Genomic DNA, 19,148 nt, shown 5'->3' on the forward strand with positions numbered 1-19,148 from the left:
ATGGCTAGACTAGACTTGATGTATAGACTCCACTGATATAAGTGAGTGTTTTCAATTTACCAAAAATAGTGACATGTAGTTTCCATATTTTTATTTCTTCACTTTTATGGTCACTCTTCACCCATTTGATATTTTAAAAAGAAAAAACCTGTACGTACAGGAAATACAGCACTTTCCATCATTAATAGGAACCTTGCACATGATTTTCCATATATTCAACTTCTATCAATATATTTCTAAGGAGGAACAAAAAGAGAACCTAGTTGTTCAGTGTTATAATGTCAACTTACCAAACTAAAGTCTTTTTATTGTTTTGTAGTATTGTTCTGTGCATACCTAGGAGTTGTACTTGGATGACAGTTGCTGCTTTGTGTATATCAGTCATTAGTAGAGATATTGTGTGAACTTCTGCTCTAAGGGTCTAATCCAAAGCCGATTGAATTCAATGGAAAGGCACCATTAGTATCAGCTAAGGCCCTTATTGGAGTTATACCTTATACTGATTTCAGTAGAGTTTCAGGAATGTAACTGTGAGTGGAATTGATTTGATTTATCTCTGAAGTTAACAGAGTACAACAATCCACAAGTGGAAATTTTTAATACTTTGAAATGGTTTTATTAATATTGTTAACTTTATATGGAGCCTTGGATATTAGCTTGGTGAAACCCAAGGCTTTTTTGTGGTGGGGTTTTTTTTGTTTTTTTTGGGGGGGGGGCAGCAGGGCTTTGCATTGTGCTGAACATTGACATAAGGCTAAGTAAGAATGTTTTTATATTGCCATGGTAATGGAGAAGGGCGTAGCAAAAATGTAAGAATTTTTCACATGTAAGTTGGAAAAGGATTGGCAGGCCTGTAAATCGGGTTTTGTGAAACACGGGAGACTCAAACTCCCTTCTCCTTCAAGCAGTTGTGCAGTTCAGCTGTGGAATAGATTGGTGGAGGGGAACACCATAGCTGGGTAATCTTGCTTCTGAATGTCAATTCTGCTGCAGAGCAAGCATCTCTCAGTTTTCTGGATTTCTGTGATTTGGAGTCCTGTGAATAGTGTGTTCTGAAGCAGCTTCTCTGTGTTAATTCAGCCTATACTCAGTTCTCTGTAAGACTTGTCTGTCATATAATTACTGATTTCTGTAACTCTGTACGTGTAATATAATATACATACAATAGTATTATATTTTAAACATGTGATAACATATATCACTGAAAAACTGGCAGAAACGTTAGCTGGCAGCTAGTTGGAGTGTTGATTGTAATGTGGTGTTTACAGTGGTGAAGGCTGTCAATATAAGATACTTTATAAATATCAATTAATAACAGCTGAGTACAATTAAACAGTATTTTAAATTATACTGTGATTTTTGGCTGATCACAGAATTCACCATATTGAAATTCTTCTTTTTTGCTATTTATAGCATACTGTTCATCTTAACTTTAAATATTATGTTCGATCAGAACCGTGTCATTCTAAATATACATGAGTGACACAATAAAGAAAATAAATCTTTATGTTCAGTATGCTCTGTTTGAAATATATAGTGTACAACAAAATTTCAGATCGTCTTAATGTGATTGCATACAGTTTTAAACCTATATTTGAAAGACAAAATAAATAAGGTATCTAATTTATTGATGCTTTCCATTGTTTATAATGATTATTTTCTTCCCAGCTTAATAGCAGCTCACAATGTCTGACTTTCTAGCCCTAAAATGTATTTATTTTATTTCTTTCAATTTAGGTAATAGTAAAAAAAAAATCCTTTACGAAAGCTCTAGGGTGCCCTGACAGTGACTTAAATATTACAGCTGCGTAAGACACCAAGCAACGTTCTTTTTAAAATGTGAACAGGAACAAATTAATTCTGCCAGCCAGCGAATCAGACACAACAAAGCTTTGTTTGTACTCTTGCTTCATCTCCAGGAATATACCATTACCCTTCTTTAAAAACTCTTTCAAATTACACACCATTTGTTCTTTTGTGGCAAGAATGTGACTTAGCATTCCGCCTATGCATCACTTACACATTAAAATCTTAAGTTTAACGCATGGACTTATTGCTTTGGCAGATGTGGTTCAGTTGAAATGTTAGAAAATGCGGTTTAAAAGGGTGAAAAAAAATCAATTAAAACAAGTAAAGGTTATGAAGCAGCTTACAAAGCAGCTAAAACTTTATAGAGGAACTTGAGTCAATAAAATTAACACAAGCATGGGGATTATTATTAAAAGAGCCTTTAGTTTAGAAAAGTTAGCTACTGATAACAGAAATGTTAGTATAATGAGTTCATGAATGTGTGTTCTCGCATATTTTAGGATATTCACAAAGGCACACAGTATAACCAAAATATGTTAGTTTGCATTTCTGCCATGTTTTATATGCATTCTATATGCTGCTAAGCTTGTACTAACTCAGAGGTTACATAGTTGGGGCCCTGATTCAAAGCCTGCCATTAATGGAGGGACTCCCACTTATTTCAGTGGGGATTGGATAGAGCCTTTGATCCAATGGTTTGATATGTTTTTGTGAGGGAGCTACATGTAAAATAATAGGTTGATAAGTATTTAAAATGATAGACTCAGGGTTTAGTTACAGAAATATAAATCAGTTACCTTTTATTAATTTGAGTGTTCACCATATTCACTTTTGAGTTTTCTTCCCCTTAGTTACACTGTGGCTAAGAAGCATGAGTGTGCTGTGACACTTGTGGAGAACTGGGAACGTATCATTTATTTTTATGAAAAGTTATGTGACTCAGTTTTCCCTCAGATTGAATTGTTAAAAGAAAAGGAGTACTTGTGGCACCTCAGACTAACAAATTTATTTGACCATAAGCATTCGTGAGCTACAGCTCACTTCATCAGATGCATGCAGTGGAAAATACAATGGGGAGATTTTATATACACAGAGAACATGAAACAATGCATGTTACCATACACACTGTAAGGTGAGTGATCAGGTAAGGTGAGCTATTACCAGCGGGGGGGGGGGGAATAACCTTTTATAGTGATAATCAAAGTGGGCCATTTCCAGCAGTTGACAAGAACATGTGAGGAACAGTAGCAGAGGAAAATAAATATGGGGAAATAGTTTTATTTTGTGTAATGACACATCCACTCCCAGTCTTTATTCAAGCCTAATTTAATGGTGTCCAGTTTGCAAATTAATTCCAATTCAGCAGTTTCTCGTTGGAGTCTGTTTTTGAAGTTTTTTTGTTGAATTGCCACTTTGAGGTCTGTAATCGAGTGATCAGAGAGATTGAAGTGTTCTCCAACTGGTTTTTGAATGTTTTATAATTCTTGATGTCTGATTTGTGTCCATTTATTCTTTTACGTAGAGACTGTCCGGTTTAGCCAATATACATGGCAGAGGGGCATTGCTGGCACATGATGGCATATATCACATTGGTAGATGTGCAGGTGAACGAGCCTCTGTTACCTGCTAGCTGTAAAGAAGTTAATTTCTTTCTTGAAACAGGACAAGCAATGCAGTGACTGTGGAGAGGTTATGTGAGCATGAATGAGGTATCAGGAACTGTGAACCTGGGAAGTAAGCTATAGAATCATAGGATATTCAAAGACCATTCCCAGCAGTTGACAAGAAGCTGTGAGTATTAACAGAGGGAAAATTTATTTTTTGTAGTGACTCAGCCACTCCCAGTCTTTATTCAGGCCTAATTTGATGGTGTCCAGTTCTGCAGTTTCTCATTGGAGTCTGGTTTGGAAGTTTTTTTGGTGAAGAATGGCGACTTTTAAGTCTGTTATTGAGTGTCCAGGGAGATTGAAGTGTTCTCCGACTGGTTTTTGAATGTTACAATTCTTGATGTCTTATTTGTGTCCATTTATTCTTTTGCTTAGAGACTGTCCGGTTTGGCCAATGTACATGGCAGAGGGGCATTGCTGGCACATGATGGCATATATCCCATTGTTGTGCAGGTGAACAAGCCCTTGATGTTGTGGCTGATGTGGTTGGGTCCTATGATGAAGTCCCTTGAATAGATATGTGGACAGAGTTAGCAATGGGGTTTGTTGCAAGGGTTGGTTCCTGGGTTAGTGTTTCTGTTGTGTGGTGTGTGGTTGCTGGTGAGTATTTGGTTCAGGTTGGAGGGCTGTCTGTAAGGGAGGACTGGCCTGTCTCTCAAGGTCTGTGAAAGTGAGAGATCGTCTTTCAGGATAGGTTATAGATCTTCGATGATGCGCTGGAGAGGTTTTACTTGGGGGGCCTTATGTGACTGCAAGTGGCATTCTGTTATTATCTTTGTTGGACCTGTCCTGTAGTAGGTGATTTCTTGGTACCCTTCTGGCTCTGTCAATCTGTTTCTTCACTTGACCAGTTGGGTATTGTAGTATTCAGTCTACTGCCTGATAGAGATCCTGTAGGTGTTTGTCTCTGTCTGAGGGATTGGAGTAAATGCGGTTGTAGCTGAGGGCTTGGCTGTAGACAATGGGTCGTGTGATGTGGTCTGAATGAAAGCTGGAGGCATGTAGGTAAGTATAGCGGACAGTAGGTTTCCAGTATAGGGTGGTGTTTATGTGACCAATAGCTTATTTGTACTGTAGTGTCCAGGAAGTGGATCTCTTGTGTGGACTGGTCCAGGCTGAGATTGATGGTGGGGTGGAAATTGATGAAATCCAGGTGAAATTCCTCAAGGGCCTCCTTCCCATGGGTCCAGATGATGAAGATGTCATCAATGTACCGCAAGTAGAGTAGGGGCACTAGGGGACAAGAGCCGAGGAAGCGTTGTTCTAAGTCAGCCATAGAAATGTTGGCATATTGTGGGGCCATGCGGGTACTCATAGCAGTGCTGCAGACTTAAAGGTATAAATCGTCCCCAAATGTGAAATAGTTACGGGTGAGGACAAAGTCACAAAGCTCAGCCACCAGGTTTGCCGTGACATTATTGGTGATACTATTCCTGATGGCTTGTAGTCTATCTTTTTGTGGAATGTTAGTGTAGAGAGCTTCTACATCCATAGTAGCTAGGATGGTGTTTTCTGGAAGATCACCAATGGATTGTAGTTTCCTGAGGAAGTCGGCGGTGTCTCAAAGATAGCTGGGAGTGCTGGTAGCATAGGGCCTGAGGAGAGAGTCCACGTAGCCAAACAGTCCTGCTGTCAGGGTGCCAATGCCTGAGATGATGGGGCATCCAGGATTCCCAGGTTTATGGATCTTGGGTAGCAGATAGAATACCCCTTGTTCCTGTGCTTCTTCAGGTCTACACAAACACACCCCTAGAGCCCTGACCAGTGGTATTCTATCTGCTACCCAAGATCCATACTGGGAATCCTGGATGCCCCATTTGTCTCAAAATGAATTAAGTTTTTTGCACCCATAACTCCTTTGGGGAGGTGGTTCCAGAACCTCACCCTTCTGATGTTTAGAAACCTTCTTCTGATTTCCAGACTGAATTTGTACATAACCAGTTTATATCCATTTGTTGTTGTGCCAACCATTGTTCTTTAGCTTAAATAGCTCTTGGTTCTCTGTGGGGTTTATCTTTACCCCAATATATTTATAGAGAACAATCATATCCCCTCTCAGCCTTCATTTTGCTAGACTAAACAAGCCAAGTTCTCCCAGTCTTCTCTCATAAGACAGGCCCTCCATTCCCCTGATCATTCTTGTATTTCTTCTCTGCACCTGTTCCAGTTTTAATTAAACTTTCTTGAACATGGGTGCCCAGAATTGTACATGGTATTCCAAATAAGATCTTACCAGTGCATTGTGCAATGGCATTAATGCTTCTCTATCGCTACTGGAAGTGCCCTGCCTGATACACTCTGTATCGCATTTGCCTTTTTTTCCACGGCTGTATCACATTACCATAGTAATCCTGTTATCAACCCACAGTGCAGGTCTCCCTGCTCCTCCGTTGCTGATAAGCCCCCAGTTTATAACAGAAATTCTTATTATTAGTCCATAAGTTCATGATCTTGCTCCTTGCACTATTGAGTTTCCTCCCATTTCTGTCACTCCACTCTTTAAGGTCATCCAGATCTTCCTGCAGAATGTTTTGATCCTCCTCTGAATTCACAGTGCCTCTCAGCTTTGTATCATCAGCTAATGGCATTAGCACCCTCCTACTTTTTGTGCTAACTTAATTAATAAAAATATTGAATAAGATTGGTTCCAAGACCAATCCTTGTGGAACTCTGCTAGTAACTTCCCTCCCATATGATGATTCACCTTTCAGCACAAATGGTTGCCTTCTCCCATTTGCCCAATTCCTTATCCACTATACAGTTCTAGTACTCATCCCCATCATCTCTAATTTAACTAATAATATCCCATGTAGTACCATGCCAAATGTTTTACTGAAGCGCAGCTATATTAGATCTACTACACTTCCTTTATCTAAAAAATCAGTTATTTTCTCAAAGATGGAAATCTGATTAGTCTAGCATAGTCTACTTTTGGTAAACCCATATTGCATTACAACGAGGGCTGTCAAGTGATTAAAAAAAATTAATCGTGATTCATTGTGCGATTAAAAAAAATTAATATTGTGATTAATCGCACTGTTAAACAATAATATAATACAATTTAAATATGTTTGGATGTTTTGTACATTTTCAAATATATTGATTTGAATTACAATACAGAGATAAAGTGTACAGTGCTCACTATATTTTTGATTACAAATATTTGCACTGTAAAAAACAAAAGAAATAGTATTTTTCAGTTCACCTAATACAAGTACTGTAGTGCAATTTCTTTATTATAAAAGTTAAACTTACAAACGTAGAATTATGTACAAAAAAAACCTGCGTTCAAAAATAAAACAAGGTAATTTTTTTAGAACCTGCAAGTCTACTCAATCCTACTTCTTGTTCCGCCAATCGCTTAGACAAACACGTTTGTTTACATTTGCAGGAGATAATGCTGCCTGCTTCTTGTTTACAATGTCACCTGAAAATGAGAACAGGCATTCACATGGCACTGCTGAAGTCAGCATTGCAAGATATTTATGTGCCAGATGCACTAAAGATTCATATATCCCTCCATGCTTCAACCACCGTTCCAGGGAACATGCATCCATGCTGATGATGGGTTCTGCTTGATAACAGTCCAAAGAAGTGTGGACTGATGCATGTTCATTTTCATTATGTAAGTCAGATGCCACCAGCAGAAGGCTGATTTTCTTTTTTGGTGGTTCGGGTTCTGTAGTTTCCGCATCAGTGTGTTACTCTTTTAAGACTTCTGAAAGCATGCTCCACACCTCGTCCCTCTCATATTTTGGAAGGCACTTTAGAGTCTTAAACCTGGGGTTGAGTGCTGTAGCTGTGTTTAGAAATCTCACATTTGTACCTTCTTTGCATTTTGTGAAATCTGCAGTGAAAGTGTTCTTAAAATGAACAACATGTGCTGGGTCATCACCTGAGGCTGCTACAACATGAAATATATGGCAGAATGTGGGTAAAACAGAGGAGGAGGCATATAATTCTCCCCCAAGGAATTCAGTCACAAATTTAATTAATGAATTTTTTTAACAAGCGTCGTCAGCATGGAAGCATGTCCTCTGGAATGGTGGTGGAGCATGAAGGGGAATACAAATATTTAGCATAGCTGGCATGTAAATATCTTGCAATGCCAGCTACAAAAGTGCCAGGCAAATGCCTGTTCTCACTTTCTGGTGTCTCTGTAAACAAGAATAGGGCAGTATTATCTCCTGTATATGTAAACAAACTTGTTTGTCTTAGTGACTGATTAAACAAGATGTAGGACTGAGTGGACTTTTAGGCTATAAAGTTTTATATTGTTTTGTTTTTGGGTGCAGTTATGTAACAAAACAAAATGTACATTTGTAAGTTGCACTTTCACAGCAAAGAGATTGCACTGAGGTGAATTGAAAAATACTTTTTTCGTTTATCATTTTTACAGTGCAAATATTTCTAATAAAAATAATATACACTTTGGTTTCAATTATAACACTGAATTCAATATACATGAAAATGTAGAAAAACATCCAAAATATTTAATACATTTCAGCTGGTATTCTATTGTTTAACAGTGCGATTAAAATTGCAATTAATTACAATTTTTTAATCATGATTAATTTTTTTAGTTAATCACATGAGTTAACTGCGATTGACAGCCCTAATTACAACCCCTTTACCATTTACCTCGATGAATTAAATTATTTCCTTCACAATTTGTTCTAAAATCTTCCATGCTACTGAAGTCAGACTAAGAGCTCTGTAATTGCACAGATTGCTTTTTCCCCCTTACTTAAATATAGATATGACAGTAGCTATTCTCCAGTCGCTGTATTATCCCCAAATAGATAAATTTATTAAAAATCCTTTCTATCAGACTAGCAATCTCATATGCCTGTTCTTTCAGTATTCTGGGATGGAAATTATCCGATCCTGTTGATCAGAGTGCATTAAACTGTTTGTTTTTCTGAGATGGAAGATGATGTGGTAATTTCCATTTCTAGACACTCATTTTTGTCAGCCGTACTGCCTTCATGCATGTTTCATGTTATCATTCATATTGAAAACCGAGGCAAAACATTCATTTAGTTATGGGCCACACCTAGATTATCTTTAATTTCTTTCCCACCCACACTTCATAGAGGGCCAATAACATCCTTCCTTATCCTATTCATATAACCAAAAAGCCCTCGTATTATTTATTTTAACTTCCTTGGCAAGAGGTAATTTAGCTTAGCTTTTAACAATTCTGACTTTACTCCTACAATTTCTAACCTACACAGTGTAGCTTTCTTTGCTGATCAGCCCCCTTTTCCATTCCCTCTGGGCTCTTTGCTTATTCCAGATAACCTTTCTGAGGTGGTTATTCATCCGGCTGGAGCCTTTCCCTACAATTTTCCTCCCCTTTCTTGGAATGCAGATTTCAGATAGTTTGTGTTTGCTAGTCACTAACTTTTAAATATAGCCAAACTAGGTCAACGCTACCTCTTTGCTAAAGGATATCAGCAAGCACTGAATCAAGCCACATACCTGGAATAAATCACTCCCAAAAAATCCCCTGCACCTTCAGAACAGAACACAAAATATCAGGGTTGGAAGGGACCTCAGGAAATCATCTAGTCTCATCCCCTGGACCAATCCCCAATTTTTGCCGCAGATCCCTAAATGGTCCCCTCAAGGATTGAACTCACAACCCTGGGTTTAGCGGGCCAATGCTCAAACCACTGAACTATCCCTACTCCCATCTTTCCTCTCTGGCCAAACTCCCACAGAAACTCCTCTGTTAGCTTTTGGCTGTCAGGGTGTTAGCCATTCATTAGAAAGGTGTAAGAAAGCAGGTCCCTCTAGAACTCTACTTTTCTTATTACATCTCCTCGTTTTGCCCTGGGTGTGCACTACAATTTACCTTAGTTGACTAGATGAGCAAGAAAGAGAATAAATCTTAGATTGCTCTGTAGCAGGGAGCCACAGAGCTTCTCTGTAGAGTGGATGTAAATGAAATTCTTATCCCTCCACCCCTCTGTTTTCCCCTCTTGTGCGCATCAGGCTAAGCAGAATAAATGTTGTTCTGAGGTTTATTCAGAAAGCGCTGCAATATTTTTTTGACTGATTTGTGGATCAATAGTAGCAGATCCAGGTGGACAACCCTATTGAAAGAACATTAAAAGTAGGCCATATATGAAACCCTTAGCTATTGCTGAATTCTTAAATGGGTGACACTTATCTATAATGAACACATCCATTGCTAGATAACCAAGAACTTCAGTAAAGTTTATGCTGAAATATTACTGCATTGCTTTAATGAGTGCTACTTTCATCTAGAAACTTCAATCAAAATGTTTGTTCTGAAAAATATATATGGGTATGATGTACATGTTTCGTTTATTTTTCCACACTTCTTATTTACAACTGTATCTCCTGTCAAGGATGATTAAAATAGCTACCATTAAATAGTTTGACCCTCTACAAATGGAAAAGTAAAGTAACTATCTATCTCACAAGATGTACAAGAAGCTTCAGAATGGATTTAGGACTAAGCTGGGAAACTGCAAACAAGGGTACTGTTTTTGTGTTATACATTACATGGAATTATAGCCTTAATTACAGTGCATTGGATGATGAAAATATATTGCATTCTAATGTGAAAGTACAATGTAATAGCATCTATTCCATTACCAACTTAAAGAGATACCATTTACAAGCGTTGTTCAGTAGACATTCTTCTGGTCACCTTACGATCTATTTTTACTAGATTTCTAAACTAAAAAATAACTATTTATAGAGCCATATCAAACCTGTGATTGCCTCTCATCCTGTGTTCCTGTTTGATAGCTGCCATCTAAGGCTGAGACGTAGAAAGGATTTTCTAAGTAGGATGAACTCTCACTTGGAGGGAGGTTAATCAGAGTCCCTTATCAATGCCTCTGTGCCATGTGCAAGTATCTATTATACTTGGCTATTTTTAATCCCTTCCCTACTACCCTTTGCAACCTTCTCTTCTTCTTTTTTAACTGGGAATTTTTAACTGTGTCAACTGATGATGTGGCTTGCTTGAAAGCTGTTATGTTTCCTTATACTAGATCCTTTGGTTTGGTTGTATGTTTGGGCTGATTTGTTCTTCATCTTGATTTTAAATATTCTGTATTGTTCTTATCAGTAGGTGCCCCATAATTGTATATAATATAATAAATAGCAATAATTCTTTATAGAATAAGGCTAAATTACAAATGGCTTCAGGTAGTTAGTTCTGAGGGTGGGGGTGAAACTGGAAATAAGAGGAAGTTCAGTTCAATGTGCGTGGTCATCTCGGCATTTGTGTAAATTTCAGTTGTTTCAAGAGTTTGGGAAAGAACTGTCGCTCCTTTTTCCTAATTATATTGTATGTGTACCATTTAAATTTATGAAAAAAAGTCATACCTATACTCATTTGGGGTTAGAATAAACATAAAACAAGAAAAGCTTTGTTGCTGCAGAATGATGCCTGTCATTCAGTCACTACTTTCTCAAAGGAGTGTAATAGAGAGAGGCAGGGGGAGCATTCAGAAAGACTAGATAATTGACTGAGATTCAAAACTGCTTACAGACATAAATATTATACAGCCAGCATAACAGCAATTGCACTCTGTTTAGCATCTTAATATGCTACTTTACATGAGATAGATCTTTGTTATAAGCTCATTTTTATTGATAAACAATTGTAATTTGTTTTCAGTATGAATCATGACATACATTTGCATTAATAAACTTGTTTCACATACTGTATTGTCTTGTCTTGACATGCTGTTAAGTACATTTCTGAAACAGCTCAAATAAATTGTACTGCAGAGCAACTGTATTACATTAAAAATCACTGTAAGCATAGTACAATTTTGTGCCATTAGCCTTTCATCAATTAGTGTAGGAAGTTTATGTAAGCTCTCGTAAATTTAAGTCTGAAGAGGGTTATTAGTAACTGTAAGTGTGGTATGATTATTTTGTTTCATACTTGAACAGGTTGAACTTGTTCCTGAAGATAAATTTAATTTATTGTCATTTAACAAGTACAGAAAACAGATCTTGAGCTAGTTTTATTTAAATGCAAAGCAACTGTATTAAGATATCATTAAGATTATGAGATATACCTATAAAGTAAGAAATTCTGAGTTAGGGAGATTTGGCCTGTTGTGGTGATCTCATCTCAAGGGGAAAAAAGTGGTAGAAATAAGTGGTTTCAGATATGGACAACAAAAATTAGAGACATCAAAAGGCTTCCTTGTTAGCTAAGATTGAAAAGATTGGGACTGCTCATTTAAAGAGGAGACGGATAAGAGGGTTATTGATGGAAATATACAATCAGTGAATGGTATAGAGAAAGTAAATTGGGCACTCCTATTAACCCTTTTTTGTGATAGAAGACTTAGGGGGTATTCATTGAAATGGAGAGGCAGCAAATTTAATCTGATAAAAGGGTATTTTTCTCTAAACAAATCACCTGGCAGATTCTCCGTTTCAGATCGCTCGCATGAGACTGGTAGAACTCACTAAGGACAATAGTAGCAGGATGGAGCATTTGCCAGTTCCCCTACTGGTGGTAGTGCACCAGCCGCGGGACTTAAAAACTGCCTCTGAAACTTCCCAGTAAATCTCTCCTTAACGGCGCTCTGTGAAGCTGCTCTGTAAAGGAGCTAATCCTCTGCAGTCGCTGCTTTTCTTTTTTGCTTCGTCTTTCCTTCCTGGATTGCTCAGATCACATCAGCTATCTTTTCCAGTCCCTTTCCTCCATTTGGGTCCAGGTATGTTTTACGTTATCTTAGTGAGGTTTTTTGCCTTGGGCACTTTGGCTGGTTTTCAGATGCTGCACTTTCATGCCTATTTTTCTCTCTGGTTCCCTTGTTCAGGTTTTTGTTAACGCTTCAGTGCCTTACCTCAGTGATTCAGGTCCCACTTCGTTGCTTTTTGTCAGTAGGAGAGCCTGCTTTGGAACTTCATTGCCTCTATTTACAGTACTTCTGCTGCTGCCTCAGTGCCTGTATTTTTGGCGCGTTGATGCCTGCATTAGCACCAGTGGTTTTTGGAGCATATCTCAGCACTCTAGCGCCAGTGATGGCAGCAATGTAGTGTTGGCTGCTGTGTTCTGTGGTTCTCCTGCAGCTTTGGAGCCTGTTCTTCATTGAAGCTAGTGTATCTACCCTGAAACTTCAGTATCTGAGTGTAGCCAGACAGCCAGCCCCCCCGCCCCCTCAGACCAGCATTGCTGGAAACACAGGAGGAAGCCGGAACAGGGCACTTAACATATATTCCAGCACAGCCTTTGAAGCTGTGAAAGCACAGGTGTGCTGCTACAATGTGCCTCTGGGAACAGATACTACGATTAAGCTCACAGCAGGCAGAGGCCCTGTGACAGACATGGCTCTTAGCCCCTACTAAATAGCGTGATGCACACACACCAACATCCTAGGTGGGAAAATATTTACCCTGATGAAAGAAATGTCCAGTAGTTGAAACTTATTGTTTCTCTCCCTTGCAAGTGTAAACTACTCTTGCGAAAGCTGGCGTCACCCCGACAGACCAGCCTCAATTTGGCATAAGAAAGGAGAAAGAGAATAAAGGAGTACAGAGGTATAAGTAGGGGACCTACAGCACCATGATTTTTGAGTGCTTTTCACTATCTATCTGCTGGTCAGATAAGTGACAGCCTCCCAAGGCTTCTGCAGCTAAGAGGGTCCCTACGCCTTGTCCCTTATTCGTCTTTCTGTGGAATTGAGTGACCGATCCTGGCTTGGCACCGCTGGAATCGAGAGATGCAAGGAGGGTAAGAAGCACCCACACCTGATCTCCTATCTTTAGTGTACACATATTTTGAAATAGAGCTCTATACTTTGTTTTCTTTCTTTGGGATTGTGGCTTCAGTTTTGTAACTTGTTTGTGTGTGTAACATCTCTACATTTAAATAAGTAGGCACTAGCAATTTTGTAACCACATGATTAGAATCTAGCTTAATAAATTTTGGTAACCATTTATGCATAAGCCTGACTTGTTTTCTCTGGTTTACTGTAAAGCAGCCAACACAATTAAAGAACCTCAGCCGTTTTGGCTCTAAAGCCTGGCCATTAGGTGAGAGTACTAAGAGCCTAGCGTTGAGTTGTGCCGCCTCCACGGGGCAAACTCTTGGGGCACCTGTCAGTCAATCCTGGCTGCCCGCTGCGAAGGAGCTCTGAGCTCTAGCAGTTAAAGTCACGGGTGTGGAGAGGCTCTTAGTGCTGCCATTGGGGCACCTGTCAGTCAGTATTGACTGCCCGCTGCGAAGGAGCTCTGAGCTCTAGCAGTTAAAGTCACGGGTGGTTAGGACCTTGGGGCATCCGTCAGCCTAGCCCGGGCTGCCCGCCGCGAAGGGACAGTGCGTCCTAGCGGTTAAAGTCACGGATGGTATAAACGGGCATAGCTGGCACCTCACCAAACATCCTTGGCCGTCGGCTAACACTGAGGCACTCGCACACTTTGCTTCTGTGCTTCAGTGCACCAACTTTGACTCAAAGCCATGCTTTGCTCTTTTCTTTTCTTTCTTTTTTTCCCCTTTTGGTGACATTTTCTGTGACTGTTACAACGTCATCAACAGCTAAGCAGGAAGGAAGGCTACTCAGTATCTTCATACAATGTCCTTGAAGTAGGACTGTCTGTCGTGGAAAGTTGACCATATACATCGCATCCTTAACTTTGGAGACAGCCACAAAGTCAAGGGATGCTGGATTGGTTTGCATGTTTTGCCCTTCTAAGAAAAATGAGGACTATCTCCAAGCCCTGCTCGAGGCCCCCTCACAAGATTTTCATAAATGTATAATGAGGTTGGCTGAACAAGCTTCAAAGGATAGACTGCAGCAGTGGAATCCGTTGCATGCTCGTGCACTGTCTGCACCCTGCTGTACCATGCTAGAGTTTTTCCATCTGCCATGATGTACACTTGAATTGCACTTCTTTCTGCAGCCACGGGGGACCTTAAACAGCCACAGATACAGGGGCAGAATTTCCCCCTAGTAAAAAATTATCGCTTTTGACTTTTTATATTGCTTTTTATGCCATGCACTTCATTTTATTAGCTGTTCTGATTATTATTCCTCATGAGTGTTTAACCTTATTAGAACCAGTAATTTATTAAGTGTCAACTGGAATCTAGCAAGGCAGCTTTGTGTTTCTTAATTTTGATGGGGTTTGACTTTGTTTAATCCCTTTCTGTTTAATGATTTAATTTATGGTGACTTCCTGTCACATGTTTCTTATTATGCTTTCAGCATTCAGCTGAAATCATTCTGAAGACATAGGTGGTCTGTATTTTTAGCTTGATTTGTTAATATGAACTTTTACACTATTGCAATTTTGCAATACTAATTTATTGAGAATAGAGTGGCTTTAATCCTGCTTATCAATTTAAGAAATTGTGAAATTTATTACATTTGATAGTTCTGCAATATCTGTCTAAAATAACAAAGCATAATGCATGAGCAGAGAAGACTGTTCATGTGCACTTAAAAGCATTGTAAAGGAAGCCTTAGTTATTTACGCATCTACAACGTTTAACAGTGAAATTACAGATAGCAAATACTTAATTATTGAATAGAATTACCTACTCACAAGCAATGAGCATGGGCAGAATTGAGTAGCATATATTTCTAATTTAGCACATTTTTAATATCTTGGGTCTCTTGTTTCTGTATGGCAAGGTGTAAGGATTTCTTTTAGTTAAGAATGCACTTTAGCAAAAGTAAACCACCTCCTCTTTCATGAGGTTCAGATATTATTTCGGAAGGTTTGTCATTCTCTGCAGTTCTTAAAGATTTTTTTCTAACCTTATCAATACAAAATAATCACAATTTGTATATTCTAAACCTAACTAACACTTCCCATTTTGTCCTCACACATTGTAAATCCATTACAAGCTATTACTTTTTAGCCTGTGTCCATCTAATACAGTTTGAAGAAGGTTGCACTGTTGCTTATGCAAAAAGGAACAAATCTTTTGTGAGAAGCCATTCTTCATACCAAACACCTGTAACTCCTCTATTCTCATGCTATGACATTTTATTTATTTTTTACTGTAGTGAGGTGTTGTCTGGAGTGAGGCCTGTCTCCAGACTTGGTAGTGAGGGATCACTATGCTCTCCCTGTGAGCAGAGTCAAACCCACCCCGCTCTGCCCCCTTGGCCAGAAGTTCTGGAGTGGGGCAGGAAGTAAAAAGGGAGGGCCCCGCACCTCAGTTGAGCAAGACAGGGAAGGAGGCAGATATCTCCTGCCTACTGCAGAACTCCAGAGCTGAGCCTGCACTGCGCAGTGCCCTCCCCACAGGAGACTGACCCTGGAGAGGAGTTGCAGGGACTGTCATCTGCTGTGTACCCCGAGGGGAGAGAGGACCCTTGGACTGCAGGAACAACTCCCCCCCCCCCACCCCCCACCCCCACACACACACATCCAGACTGTGGTAGGAAGTAGCCCAGGAAAACCAGACTTCAGTTTTGTGGCCAGAGCACAGGTCAGCATGTTTTGGTAAGATCTTTGCTAACCTGGGGATGGAATCTTTTGCCACTGTTAGTACCCTGGACTGGGATCCGGTGGAGTAGGGTGAGTCTGGGGTCCCCCTACAATCTGCTATCAACCTCACCCTTGGGGCAGCAGCCTATGCACCCCAGCCAGAAGGCCTGTTCATTGCTTTTGGTCTGCCCAGCCAGTAGACAGTGAGCCCCAGTCTGCTTGCTTGCAGGCTGCCTTAGCCAGGAGGCTTAGGCAAAAAGCTTGCTCCCTGCTCTGCCCCACCCAAAGGCCAGAGTTTCCCTTCTAGACTCTTAAGCACTGTCTGCCCCATCCAGGAGGCTGTGGGGTAAAGACTGCTTCTGCTCTAGTGTCAGAGCCCTGGATTGTTGATTTGGCAGCAGCTCTAACCGGGAGATGCTGGGCTAAAGACTGTGTACTGCTCTGCCCTTCCTAAGAGGGATAGAACTCTGGACAGGGACAATGAGCTATAGATTGCTTGCCGCTCGGCCCTGCCAGCAGGGCCCAAATTGAGTGCTGCTGCCTGATGCAAGCACCCTGAGAGTGAGGGACCATTACATTTACATAAAGTTTAACATTATTGGTAGGGAACAAGGGATCTCTAAAGCTGAATATCAGTAATGTTTCCTTACCTAATCTCCACAAAGCTCTGTGTAGTTCTGAAACTGTTCGGATAAGCACCCATGCCCAGTTCCATTTTCAAAACCCACTTTTCACTGCAGCAGCAAGTATCTGTCTGTCTAGATTCTTAAATCTAGCACTAATTATGGTGTCTCAGCTCCTCCAAGAGTTATAAAGCATAGGCATAAAGATAATTCTTTCTTTTGTGTATCTTTTATATTTTGAGATATATTAAAACTAATGGCATTATGGGAAGACTAGATCAGGATTCATAGACTTTAAAGGCAGTAAGGGACCATGATGATCATCTAAGTCTGATCACCTACATAACCCAGACCTTACATCTTCACCCAGTAATTCCCTCACTGAGCCCAACAATTTGCAGTTGAATGGCAGCGTATCTTTTAGTAACACTCCATATCTTGATATAAAAACTTCAGGTGATGATAAATCTATCACAAATTTCGGAAGCTTTTCCAGTGGTAATTATCCTAATTGATTATGCATTTTAAATCATCTTATTTTCAGTTTGATTAATAGATTCCAAGGCCAGAAGGGACCATTGTGGTCATCTAGTCCAGGGCACGGCAACCTTTCAGAAGTGGTGTGCCAAGTCTTCATTTATTCACTGTAATTTTAAGGTTTCGCGTGCCAGTAATACATTTTAATGTTTTTAGAAGGTCTCTCTCTGTAAGTCTATATTAGATAACTAAACTATTGTTGTATGTAAAGTAAATAAGGTTTTTAAATGTTTAAGAAGCTTCATTTAAAATGCAGATCTTATCAGTTTAGTGTGATCCTTGCCCTTGGTTTTCCTTGCTGAGTTTTCCAATGTCTGGCACGTATTTGGATACTTTAAGCTGCACACAGGCTTCTGAGTGATCAGTTGTTAACTGGCTCTGAGAGGAACAGAGGATGGATTTCATGTGTGAAAATATCTGTTCACACAGGTATGTGAATCCAAATGCTGAAAGCATTGCAAACGCATTTTTCTTCAGTTAAATTTCACTGGCAGGGATGTACAGTAGTTCAGAATAGAGGCCCTGTGATCTCTCCCAGTAGCTTCGAGTGCACTCCACAGATCTCCAAACTTTGATGCCAACAATTCTGAGCTTTTTAACTGAATGAGCTGCATTTCAAAATCTTCAACACCCATCCACTGGAATACAGACAAGTCCAAGTCGCTTTCATTGAACTTTTCAAGTTCAATTAGAAAAGAAAGCATTGGGCCAAATCGCTTGAAATCTGTCAGAAAATTTTGATTCCAGTTCTTTCATGTACATTCCAATCTCATCAACACTGACAGTGCAACATGTCGATAGCTCTTTTATATGTTGGAAGTACCGGAAAGTCGAAGTTCAAATATCCCGAGAAAAAACTGCTAGTTTGGCAACAAATGCCTTCCAGGCTTCATAAAGGTCCAGAACCATTTGCCATGCACCCTGGAGACAGAGGTTGAGTTCATTTAGGGGAGTGGTGATGTCAGTTAGAAACATGAGCTTACTCAGCCATTTGTCATCATCCACTTCGGGGTAGCTTTGTCCTTTTTCTGACAAAAAGGCCTCGATTGCATCAAAACAGTTTAAAAAGCCCACCAAAACCTTGCCACGACTTAGCCACTGAATGTTGCTGTGAAGTGGAATGTCATTATAAGTATTGTCCATCTCTTCTAGCAGTGCTTGAAATGGTCTGTGAGTCAAAACAGATTGAGCAACAAGGAAATTTACAGTTCTCACCATTATATTCATCCCATTATTAAGCTCTGAAATTTTAGCACACAGGGTTTCTTGATGGATGATACAGTGTAATTTGACTGTCAGGCGGCCAGTTTGATCTTCAAGTAACTTTACAAATCCCTTCTGTTTTCTGACCAGGGCAGGAGCACCATCTGTTGTCACACAATATTTTTCTGATGTCAGCTCCTCATTCTTCAAAATGGTTTACAAAACTTTCCACAAGATCTTCCCCCTTTGTTGTGCCATACAGGGGTTTTAGGCAACAAAGTTCCTCCTAGATTTCATCGGAAGCACAATATCTTGCAACAACTGCCAAATGTGGAACATCGTTTATATCCATGCTCTCATCAACTGCAACACAAAACACTGCTGTGTCTTAATGCAGTTGTCTGCTTTTCGTTAATGTTTTCTGCCATTTCGCTTATGCATCTCTCAACTGTTCTAGCAGAGATAGGCAGTTCTTTTATTCTAGATATGATCGTATCTTTATTTGGCAAATCATTGAACAAAACCTCCAAGCTGCTGAGAAATTTTTTATATATTTCCCATCAGTAAACGGTTTTCCTTTTTTTTTTTCAATGCACTGTGCAATCTTGTAACTTCCTCTGTAGCTTGATTTTTACTTACACATAAGCATTTAAAAACACTGCTTTCCTGCTACCGCCTTTTTGATCAATTTCAGTCTTGTCTGCTTTGTCAAGAAAGGTTTTCTCCTGCTTCATTTCAAAATGTTGTCAAACACTTGATGTGCGACAAACAACACTTCCACAACAAAGCACGAACAGCACAGTCCTTCTTTTGAATAAATCCAAATGTCTGTCTGAGAAGGCTGAAGTGAATGGAC

General features: G+C 39.6%; 1 protein-coding gene across 1 annotated transcript in view; it reads left to right on the top strand.

Annotated features, from left to right (window-relative positions):
* The window catches only part of MEI4 (meiotic double-stranded break formation protein 4), a gene marked incomplete at its 3' end in the record, with an annotated part of 133,911 nt that overhangs the window by 75,931 nt on the left and 38,832 nt on the right, over nt 1–19,148 (top strand). The gene's annotated exons all lie outside the window — the stretch shown is intronic.

Source organism: Lepidochelys olivacea, assembly GCF_965140295.1.
Source record: "Lepidochelys olivacea isolate rLepOli2 genome assembly, chromosome: 3".
Classification (NCBI taxonomy): domain Eukaryota; kingdom Metazoa; phylum Chordata; order Testudines; family Cheloniidae; genus Lepidochelys; species Lepidochelys olivacea.